This window comes from Adelges cooleyi, unplaced genomic scaffold, assembly GCF_023614345.1.
Source record: "Adelges cooleyi isolate 19-005CV unplaced genomic scaffold, UGA_ACOO_1.1 ACOO_flye_CR_arks_rails_tigmint_CR_PRNA_381, whole genome shotgun sequence".
Lineage (NCBI taxonomy): Eukaryota > Metazoa > Arthropoda > Insecta > Hemiptera > Adelgidae > Adelges > Adelges cooleyi.
In genome coordinates this window covers 403118-416427 of record NW_026096058.1, presented here as the reverse complement: position 1 = coordinate 416427, position 13310 = coordinate 403118, and positions in this window count along the sequence as shown.

Genomic DNA, 13310 nt, shown 5'->3' with positions numbered 1-13310 from the left:
TAGAAAAAAAGTCCAAAAAAAAATTCGGTAGATAACATCGAAGGATCGGCGGCAGCAGCTGAAGGAAAAAACCTAACCGTGTACGCGACGCCAGTGTGTGTTTTATGTAAAAAAAAATATTATTATGTATATTATTAATCATACCACCGAGACTAGACCTATACCGGCTGTATTAAAAATAATTAAATTGACGTTTCGACTGTTGGTGTGTATTACAAAAAAAAAAAAAACGACAAACGATTTTGTAAATAGAAGAAAAAAATGAACACAGCATTATTTAGCGTCCAATTAAATAGTAGCCCGATCGTCGGTCTCGTCTAAACGGCGCCTGTATAAAATATACACTCCATATTATTATCATCATTATATTATTATATTGTATACAACAGGGCCACACGTGTTCTTATGATAGAAACACTATGTCTATAACATAAAACACGATATCAATCAGCTACCGAGCCCCAAAAAAAAATTGCGTTAATGTATCGATCGTTTTGATTAATTACTAATTTTGTTATTGTCAAAAAAAATTATCAAATGTTTTTACTGCCATATATTAAAATACATATAATTTGGATGTTGTTTCGTTGTTCAATTTTTGTGAATTTTAATTTTTTTCTACGCCTGCAAGTTAAACAAATTAAAGAAATCGATTTTCAAAGGAACAACTAGCCGAGTTCAACTCTGATTTGAGAATGCATATTGTAATTAACGCACATCGAAGTTAAATCACAGCTAGCTATATCTTATAGACTATAGTTTAATGTAAAAATCCAGCTCGGTAGGAAATTAACTGTTTCCTCAGATTCGTATTAAAGGGTTTCTCAAGAGTTATTCTGTTACTTAAAGTCATGAATCGTTATAACTTATAACGATTACAGACCAGTAACTTTTTTGGAGCGGACGGTTTTTAAGGAGTTTTACATAGGCAATATTTATGAGAAAATTTGTTTTAAACATTTTCGACCATATGCGGATGAATCAACAAATGCATTTCACAAAGAATGTATGTGAAAAAAAATTAATTGTAATATTAATTATGATTGTTTCTAATCTACAAACTGCGAACTTGAAAATATGTGAGTAGGTTTTTGACATAAAACCAAGAACTAAACAACATGTTCTTTTGCTATGACTTACTCTAAAATCTTAATCTGTGGTCTATACTAGTTGCACAATTAAAATCGTACCTTACACGTTTTTATATTTTTAAATTGTGCATCTAAAAATTATGTCCTAACATTAATCAACAGTCGTATTCAATTCGCCTAAACAATTTTAAGAGTTTCTTCAGTGTCACATAATTGTTATTTAGTAAATAATATTAAAATTTAAACATAGATGTGTCTCAAGAGTTAGCTTTAATCATTATGATTTATAAAATTATTAGGTTTAAATGGAAAAATCTCGATTACTTTAGACCTTGTAACTCGTAATATTCGTCTTAAACAATACTAGTAAAAATGTGTGGTTATACGAATTTTGACAATAACGTCTTATCTAGCGCCAATTGAGTTGGCTTTGTCGCCCCATTCGACGACATAAAAGTTACTTTTACGGAATTCGGTTGGAATATTTTCTCGTCCGAGTGTATAGAAAAAAACGAGAAAAGTATTAACAATGCACAACGCTGTTTTTTATGGCGCCAGCCTACTACTATTCTATTTCAATGGTATTCTAAATATCCGTTAACGGCTAAAACGGCGTCACAATATTCTGTTTTGTTATTTTACAGTTGAAATAAAAAATAAAAATCTGCAAGAGTCTTAATTGTTTTTCATAGCTGTCGTGTATTATTTAAATTGCTTAGGAAATCAGGACACTTTTGTCATGGAATACCCAAACACAACCCTATAGCATGCTCGAAAAGGTTGTGCTTTTCCTCACTTAACTAAATGAAGCCTATTGGCAGGCTTTTCTCTTTCTAATCACTGTCATTGTGTTCTTACACAGCAACAAGTTAAACTATAAGTATTCTTTAAAAAAAAACATGATGACCTGGTCTAATTTTAATGTAATACATACCATAGATAACCATTGCTAGTAAGATATTCTTGTGATGACACAGATTTACATTATAGGTAAAATGTTTTTTTTTTTATAGTTGGATGTCTTGGAATTACACAATTTTTTTTAGAAAATATAACAATAGTTCAGTATTCTAAAAAGACCCGTCCCATACATTTACACCATTATGAGGAATTAAGTGGATTTTTTCTGAGAAAAACCTTGTGCTCGACCTCAATTGGTAGCAATATTTAAACAGGAATTCACGACAAGAAAAATATATTTTGTATTAAAATTAGTACTAACTTGGAAATCAGTTATTTTGGTCACTTTCATCCTGACTACAACCTAACCAGTTTTTTTTAATTGTCAAACGCTATGGTTACTTTAAAAAAATAGACAAACAGGGCTCAAATTTATGGGGGAAAATCGTTGACATCCTATATGTTTAATAACTATTTAATACCTTTGCTTGTTTAAAATACAAAATATAAGTCGAAGCTAATAGTACATACTTGATAATAATATAATAATAATAACAATTGTATTTATTGTTTTTTTTATTATTTTAACTAATCTTTAAAAAAGAAGAAACATTACATACGATATTTTTGTTGGCTTGAAAGTAGTTTCATAATATTTTCTCTAAACTTTTAATTTTTTAAACACTGTGCAGAAATTACTAGCATAACGTTAACTCGACTCTCAAGACTATTATTACTTATTACGAGATGGTTTTTACGTTTACCGCTTAAAAAAGGTTACAAGTTCAAAAATGTTGTCCGCTAAAGTTAGTAAAAACTAAAAAAGTTAACCGTAAGTTACCTACCAAGTGTAAATGTATCAACAGTTCATTCAAGTTCTTTGTAGTTTTTTTAATTTTTTTTTATTCAATATTACACCGAGGCATCATCATACCAATGCTATATACTGTTACTTCCTACTACAATAACAAAGTCCATATGAATCACTCAAATCCCCTCATATGTACCTGAACTATCAACTTTCACAATACCTGACAATCCTCCTCGCCGCCCAAAGTGGAATAGGCCGCGAGATCTCCTCTTATTATATAATAAAATTGAATTAAATAAACATTTATTTTTAATTATCTAATCCTATAAATTATATTTGGAAGTACATAGTGTCAATGGACACGTCGCGTAATATCTGGTTTTAAAAATAGCTTATTTACTTATTTTTCTAAACAGATTGTAAATATTATCAATACTTTCCTTAATTTAAATAGTTTTCTATATTTATTTTGCTTCTATACAGTTGATGTTTTTAATAGCTTTTATTTTTTAATATAAAGCTTACAAATATGAATACACCCACAGATGGATAATAGATGTTTAAAAAAAAACTCTTGCGGGAAAGGTAATCTATTTCAATACATCGTTAATATCTTATTTACTAATATTTACAATAATTACCACTAACCACGACCACGCTATTACATAAAATAGTAGCCCAAATTGTTGCATCAATTTAGTTAAAAATAAATACTTATATAATCAAGATACCTACACTTCCAATAATATTTTTATCATGCTGACACTTATGTTGCCTCTTTCTAATTGCACGTCGACAAATGGTATAAGAGGGGTGTCATGTCGTACGTATTATTGGGTGAAAAAAGTGTCATTTAAAGGGAAAAGATAATGTTGACTGCTTGATTTCTTAATTTTTTTTTTATACTATTGCATCGCCATTTAAGCGATGACAATTGTTTGCAAAATCTTAAAGCTTAAATCTTAAAACTTAAAGCCTAAAATTGGCGATAGTTGGCTATGACTAGTTGGTATGTCAGTCACTTTTCACAATTTACAAATTTAAAAATACAATTAAATTGTATTGATACTAAAACTGTTTAACTAAAAATGATTTTTTAACTTAAATTTTAAACTTTAAATTTAATTTTTTTCATCTTTTTTTTGTGTAACTGTTTTGTTATTTCTATAAATATTATGAATATATTCCTTATGATACATTTTAAAAACTTAAGTTGAGAGGAAGCCGGTAGGGAGAAAGACACACAATTTTTCGACATCAAACCAAACTGTTTATTTTAACATATATATTACTATCCATAGCTTGAACCTAACCTAACCTAACTAACTATTTTAAAACATATCCGTACAACTAAGAAAACACATCAACTTCTGTCATTATACCACTGTACTGTCGTATATTCTTATTATTGTAATAAATATTTCATAGCCATATACAGGGTTATTCAACATTACAGTATCATGTTATTTGTTACACATGAAATATGAATAACTCTGTATATACACCTAGTCTCTGAAATAGAAAAATTACATTTATTCTCCATAGAAACTTTATAGTCGAATTTATAAATTTCAAATATTATGCTTCCTCAATTGTTGAACCATTTAAAAGACGATCTTAAATTCTCAAAAATTAATGAAACGAACACATTCTGCTTCGCGAGATCTGGCGTTTAAATCGAATAGTATAAGATGAACACAGGGCATAATAATGTAATTTTGAGATTGCTGATTATGGCAATGCCACGCCAATTTATTGTGCAAGTACATTCACACAAAATCAATCACACGATCAGACGTAGGTAAGAAACGGCGAAGAAGATCTATGTAATACTATCGGACTGCTATAGGATATAATTGTTTATCCGAAACGGTAGTCGCCTTCAAGCGTGTCGTCATGCCGGTTGCGATCACTGACCGGCCAGTTTTTTTTTTTTTTTTTTTAAATCACCCAAGGGTATTGTATTTAAACAGTGTGTTTGTCAAAGGGAGTATACACTGTACATTTGGAGTAAATATATAATAAATAGAAAACATGTGTGGGGTTTTATACTTCCAGCAAAGTAGCCCCTTTCTTGATTCGATTTAAGCAAGTCCAGTCAAACGGCTTCAGTCAGCTGTATTGGTGTGCAGCTCCAGTGTTTTTTACGCGTTTGCGGACGAACCCGGTAATTTTATATAGTAAATGTTGTTTACTTATAAGTAAATGTAAGAAAGACAAATCCTACAACCGTATACAATCAAACGGATTATGTCGTGTGTTGATTCTTGAAATATGATAATACGCGAGAGGCGCGCGCGAATAATGCAAATGGTGTATATTATGGAGTTGACGTATACAAGTGAGATGATAAAAGGAGATGTAACCGCGGCATCGCGTCGCCAGCCGCCTAAGATTTAATAATAATATATGGAACATAAACAGAAGAAGAACAATAACGCAGCATTAACACGGTTAATAACACGGCCGAATGTTTATCGTCGCGGCCACTGCCATAAGGCGCCAAGAGGCCGTCCCACGCGCTGGCCACCGCAAACCGCTGCGGCCATATCATAATACTAGTGTACCTACTACAATATTATACTTATACATAGATACATATCATATTATTATATATGCTGTATCCACGTTATTTTATACACACCGAAGCAACTGTTGCCGCCGTTGCACCCACCAGCGCACACCTACGGCATCCGTACCGCCGCCTTAAGTGCACCGCGAATGGTCTCGGGTAAAGATAATGTGTTCAGCCGATCATCGGTGGAGGCTTGTTGCAAGCGGAAGACGCCATCCGCCCGCGACGTTGTCGCCGGTATAGAGCGGGTTGATCAATGCGTTTCACGTGCGGTACCTATGTCCAGTAGACTCGAGCTGAGTTTACTTTTGGATGTTCCAACCTTGGTTAGACCCGAATTTATTCTTTCAGACGAACCGCGTGCATGTTCTAACAATTATTACTGGAATGGCCAGGTACAAACTTCGGTTCAACACGATCAAGGGACTGGAAAAATTCAAATTTTAATAACAACTACTTTCCAATACAAAATATGTTAAACATACATCGAATGAACGTCTACCAGAACTCTAATCAACTCCATGTAATATGCCGGCAAGTAAACACATGACTGTTTTACTTTGCCGCTGTTACTGCACTTTCGGTATGATTTCTCTTGTACGTTGCTCATTGTTAATATATGTTTCTTTCGTAATATTGTTGTTGTCTACTATCGTGTTATTATCATTTGTGATTTGTTTGACTTGAACTACCCTTGACGTTCTTACCGTGTTGAGGGAAAAAGATAAAAGTCATCATAACCATACATATTCGTGAGAAAAACACGGTTTAACCTTTTGAAAAAAAGGTATACAAAATGATAAAATGTACTATTAGTTTTTGAACTTTTACCAATACGGCTAAGTTATATACTGTAGATATACGGCTAAGTTATATACTGTAGATATTAAACGTACTTATTCGTTTTACAACAATATATCATTTGACTGCAAACATAAGCAGCGTATAGTTGTGTACCTACTGAAAATAATAATTCTTACGCTTTTTAACAACTGTGTTTAAACTATGTTATGATGTTTTTCTGTCTGAACAATCATTTTTTCGTAAAATATTATAGAAAATATGCTGTGTACAAAAAAATATTGCAAATTTAGTCCTCAGTATAATATGATCTACACAACTATATAGTTGTATATTTATATAAAAAAAAAAAAACATTAAATATTACAGCAAGCAATTGTGTTTTTACGAGTCAGCATGCTTTGCCCACAATCATTTTTTTTAGGTTTTCTAACAAAAATTAGTTATAACTTTAGTACTAATAACTGTATAATACACAAATATCTTATTTTCAAATCAATTTTATTTTATAGTAAGATTTTTAGGCAAATGCAAAGTCTACATCATAGTGCATATTTCATGGCATTATGTATTTCATTAACAAGCATAACCGGACGTTGGCTTGTGTTCGGTTATAGTTTGCCGGCATTGCATGAACTTGATTAAAATTCTGGTAGACCAAGCAAGTAAGTTTCTTTTGTAAACTGTATTTGAACACAATGTCTATAAATTGTCAATTGCAGTTCCCAACAGAAACTTACTTGCTCGGTCTACTAGAATTTTAATCAAATTCATGTAATGCCGGCAATTGAACGCGTTACTACACAGCAAACTTCTGTAGACTTTGGCTCCCACGACCGTTACCGTACTTTCAGTGATTTGTTCCTGCGTTATAAACGTGTACAAAACGTTTGCATTTTTTATATCTTCATGCGAGTATCCTGTATTGATATGTTCAGTAATTTGTTGTACTCAGGGACGGACAAAATTTTTTCGACTAATTACAAAATACGAGGTACATGTATCTTGAAAAACAAAATAAAAGGACCTAAAATTATAAGATACAAAATCTGTTATGATTAATAATACTTTAATAATTTATTTTTTGCATCATGTCACATTTTTATGTTTGGCATACTTATATTACATTACTTCGTATACTTTGGCAATCTATTTAATTGACAAAAGTAGCCCGTTTAAAAAAAAAATTGAAGTATTAATATTTAATGTAAAGTTATCAATACAAATACAATGTATAATGTACAATGTAGTATACATCTCCAACAAAGTAATAGAAATAAACAGTAAAAAGATTGGTTTCCAACTATTAGCATGAAGGCTTACAGCGATATAATAAAATAATGATATATATATATATATATACACCAAGATTTATTTTAGTAGGGCAAAATACAGTTTCGCCGTTTTGACAAACACAAAGCCAATATTTTTAATACCGGAAATATTTGTAAGAACATGGCTTTGCCCCTCTTTTAGTAAATTATTAAAAATGTACTTTTAAGTACACACTTAATATAAAAGACAAATTTAATTATTACATTTTCTCCATGTATGATAAGTTAATATCAAACTTTTGTATTACAAAACACCATTTGCCGTCGACAGTACTGCTTATAGTTGTCTATACTAAATATAATAGTTTTGTTCTTGTGCACATTTTTGACATCTTTGTTGAAACTATATTTTGCTTTTCTGATTGAAAAATCTTTTTTTGTACAATATAACAAAGAATAACTAACGGTACCTAGAATAGCTAGAGATGTAAAATACTAAATACAAAGAGTATTTTAAATACTTGTATTTTAGATACATCTAGCGGTATGATGCTGCTTGTTACTATATCCGTGGACCGTGGGTATCTATAATATTGCATTGCAAATAGAATAAAAAAAAATGATTATTACAGTTAAAAAATATGATTAAAATTCACAACGGTGTGTGTGTATATGCCCACCTATTTCAGTTATGACAAAATAACTGTGTGTGTGTGTGTGTACATAAGGTGATCTTCGGTTAACGCCGCCGCCGCCACTGGTGGGCTTACTCGATTAGCCCACATTCGTTTCGTTTCCAAGGCAATTCCATTTTGAAATTTGCATGCAAATTTTTAAAATTAGAAAATATTATTTTTATTATGTCGTACGTTGACTTATGTCTACACGCCTAGGTTACAGAATACAACTTATTCGTATAAATGGCATGTTAGATGTCATTGTATACATGTAATTTATGAGTCTTGCATTATGCTAATCATCTATACCGCTGTCCCCACTATGATCATTGATTATTATTTTAACTATTTGTTGCGCGTTGAAAAAAAGATTTTGGTGTAAAATAAAAATAAAATAATATATTATTGCATTTTGAACGTCTTAAACGTGAAATATTCACAATATAATATATATATATATATATATATATATATATATATATATAATAAATATACTGTGAGAGTAGCTGTTAATGTTTGGTCAAAACAAGAACAGTGTACTACGAATAAGTGTACATGAATATTGTGAAGACCTTATAGTCAAACGTAGGCAATGGTGTCCTGAGATGGTCGAGCTCTAAGAAAACAAGTTCAGAACAGCAGAAAATCCAATCTTCGAATTCGGAATCGGCTTTTGGGGTTCCTAAGTAATCTAAAATTATTATCTTTCTGTTTTTTTCAAAACTAAATAACATCTAAGTTTCAAATAAAAGCTAACCTGGAACTTTTCTTTACTTTTTACTAAAACTGCTAGAATAACTAAAAGTATTTTTTTTATAAAGTTGTGTCTACAATATTTTGATTTTTGTATATTGTTTAAGTTGTTTTATGATATATTACACATTAAAGCATTTATAAAATATGTTTAAAGATTAAAATAAAATATTAATCAAAATTGATATACAAATCCATAAAGTGCATATATCTGCAAAACCAAAGAGTTAACCTTGAGAGAATCTGTTAAAACAATCAGAAATAGAAAATACACATAGAACCCTTCCTATTCACTACAGTTGTGGCTCTAATTTGAGAATTATCTTTATTTTTTTGAATAGTATGTATTTTTTACAGAGGTTGAAAATTTTGCAAACGATTCGTTCCAGGAAAAATATTTTATACCGTTCCAAAAGTCATAACTGTACTTCGAAATGCTTTTAAATTCATTTTTTTCTTTTGACAAGTTGAAAGTCAGTTAAGCTAACAGAACATCTATATCATACTATTGTCATTTTAAACCACGTTTGTCATAGTTATAATAAATAGTGTAAATTTTCGTTTGCACAAAAACGTTTTCCATCCAGATTCACTGCTCTTCATCGAAGCTAAAAAAGAGATAATAATAAATAAATAGTATAATAATGTAATTTTCAAAATATTTCAACTAGAACAAATGTGTATACTTGGTTTAATCAAAGAGATTTTGAAAATGGTGTTATCAACTTCATTCACAAAATCTAACCATATCGGTCATCGAATTTAGTGATTTTCTTTGCTAATCAGGCTATCACTTAAAGCGTTGTCTTCAAGTTTATGAGTGTGGTTTATTTAATTAAGTTGATTGGATTGGACGGTTTCTTGTATAATGTTATGAGGGTGCCGTCTGATCATTTGGTGTCTTTACTCCGCGCCGGGCCACACCATACGGCTCTGATTGACGGCCTGCGCGCCCGTAGTAGTCGTTACGTTGCGCCCTTGTATGCGGGCCAACAGTCGCCAGCGCACCAGGCACTATTGTTGTTGGGCCCGCGGTTTGGCGTCGACCGCGCGTTCGCGTGAAATCCGATCCGGCGCCATTCACGTGTCTACCTCTTGTCTCCGCCGCGCCGGTTAACCGGTAAGCCGGTGTCCACATCAACATAGAGAATCTGCCAAGTTGGCCATTTCGATGATTATGATTATTATTGTATACTTTTATTAATTTTTAACACCTGCCGACGACGTTTATCCCTTTATGCAGAATTATCATTTTTTTAACTATACTAATATATTACTTATCTGTATAGTTATCGTATATCTGTATAATGTATACAGGCTTATGCAAATTTGATTTCACAGTCAATTTTTCTTCAAAAAAATATGAATTAGACAAAATTTCGGTTACTTAGGATAGTCCGATTTCAATTCTGCAAATTCTGTACTAGTTCTTTGGTAGTTTTACTAAGTTATGAAAAAAACAGATTTTTCGCTTTTTTATGTAAAAATATCGGATTTTAATATTAAAAAAAATGCAAATTTAATTAATTTAATTAAAAGAAACTGATATTTTTAAATGAAAATCGGCTTCCTACATAACATAGTAAAGTAGACAAAGAACTTGAATCTCTTTAGAAAATTGAAATTTGACCATCTCATGTAGTCGACATTTTGTCTGGCTTTTTGGTCTAAAATAAAACAAAATGGCTTTTACTCATAGAAAAAATTATTTAAATTAAAAATAATACCTTGAAGTTTATACAAATTAACCGGCAAATTAATTTAAATGGTCAAAATTCATTAAAACCTCTTTTTTTCTTAAATTTTGCCTATACAAAACTCCCTAATACCAGACCGCATGCAATCCCCTTAAGGGCTAGTTTTACATTGAAAGTTTCGGGAGGAAGTTAGTACACGAGTGAGTAGTGACTACAGCTATTAACAAGTAATAACAGTATACAGCAGTCTACCTCACTCCCAGCCTATATCTTTAAACTCTAATAACTCAACTCTCAAGTAGTATTTAAAACTGGTTAATTATTATTATTTCCATTATATCATTCTGATTTTATTAGGCAATAAATTTATGTGCATCGCTATTTGATTACTAAAAGTTACCCCCGAAAACTACTGTTTAAGATAATATTTTCAACTTGAAAATTCCAAATTAATTTTTATCAATTAGTATAACAACGATTTTATGAGAAACTTGTTTAGCTAAAACCGTTATTTCATTAAAACAATGTACCAAGAGTACTTAGGTAATAACCCTGTAAGAAAATATAAAAGGAAACCCAAGGGCGAACATAATATAGCTGATATTAATAAACAATAGGCAATGAGAATGATAATTTTTTTTTTGTTTTATATGGGAATAATTTGTGAAAAATATATACAAAAAAAATAACTAAATAAAATCGATGAAATTTTACGGATTTTTTATACTTATTTTTATTAGTATACAAAAAGTAACAACGATGTACTTGTCAAAATTGAAATTTCTAACAAAAGTCTAGCAATCAGTGACTCGTGACGGAAGAGAGCAAAAAAATAGGGTGTCTCTCAGCTTGTATGGGATATTCAAGTAATTTAATCCATTATTATATGAAGAAAAAAACCTATAAATTATGATTAGTGTACTAAAAAAAAAATAACTATGTAATACGACCCTAATCGTCTTAAAAGTTAAAATATCAAAACAGTAGTTTTTTTTTCTTCTTTCTATTATACGTCTAATATTTAATATTTTTTTAACGTGTATTGAATAACATGCCGTACTCAGTCATCCAAGACGGGTAATCAACTTTGCCGCCGCGCCGTGAAAAAATAAAGAATAGTCTGACAGGTTGGCGCCATATAAATGTATATTGTTTTATGAACAGTTATATTTTATCTTTGTCGTTTTACAGTCTCGACAAATGCCAGTACCCGCCCATTTTTTATTTTTGATCCTTGCCCAGTCAAAGGGGCTACATTATATTCTATGGGGATTTAACGCGTTCTAATTTCAAAGGACCACAAATTCAATTTTATCTTAAAATGATCATAATGTATTGTAGAATATTACAATTATTTATGTTGCCCCATACAGGACATACTTATTACGTTAAGGGTGATTGATGAGCACTAAGATTTAATTATGTTGCATATAAACCAAACGATTTTTGTCCTGTTTAAAAAAAAAAACGTCTTATTCGGCTACCTACGTCCTACTGATCACAAGACTACTAAGAATTCTGTACTTCACTAGGTATAATGTTCAAAATTTGATATTTTTTATAATGTATCTGTTTTGACATTAAAATCCAAATGTAATTTACTCTAATTTAGCAAGTTACCTTACTTATAACATATTATAATTTTCTCAACAAATCTGAAGTAAAACTTTTTTTTATTAAAAAAGAGATAATTATACATTGACCTCGGTAAAATCTAGGTTGCTAGATGAGTCTCAACAGTTAACAGGTATCTGCAAAATATTTTCTTATGTTGTTGTTTTGCCTATTGGTAATAACATCAACAAATTATTAGGAACAGCAAACAATCAACCATAATTGTATCCTCCCTAATACTAAAAGCACAATTTTAAACACATAATTGCTTTTGCCGATATTAAATATTTCTACCATCCACACCCACTCACAGTGCTGTGGGAATCGCAGCCAGTACCACTAATATCAAGTTTGAGGCCTTATACAAGAATAAACTTCTCAGATTTACCTTAAAATAAGTATAAAAAAATACTATTCTTTCTTTAGAACATATTATGATCATAATTTAAAAATAATAAACTACAAATACTCATCAAATTGGTGGCATGACAACTCGCATCACAATCAGTCACAAAACAAAAAAACAAGTCACACCGGTTTAGATTAAAATAATTAAAGTATAATATGTTATGCTTATTCTATGATCTTAGGGTTGTTAAAATTTACTTCAGTTTTAAGCTAAACCTTTGCCAACGGCACTATGAGGTCGGTTTTTAGTTTTAAGTTAGTTGATTTACTTTTATTAATTTAAAATCACAATGTAAACGTTGATTAATTTAAATTACATTTAATAAACAATTAAGATAGCTTTCCAGGGAAGGGGATTTACATTCCTGCCATGTTCCTATTCGACAAAATGTCCTCCTTCAACATAAAAATTAATTTTACACTTTTCATACATCAAAATACAATAACAGTAGATTATCTGTAAGTAAAATGTTTAAATGTTCATCAAACATTAAACATGTCATAGATAACGATAATTTATTAAAAAAATATTTAAACTGTTATAAAATACCTAACCTAAACACCAGAAACAGTCTACCGTTATTTGTTAGTTCATGTGTTAATAGTGAGAAATTGTCATGCAACCAACATTCTATAATAAATTAATGGAGCATCAAAAGTATGAAATGGTGAAATCCTTCGAAGGTTCTTAATAGTACATAGAAAAGTA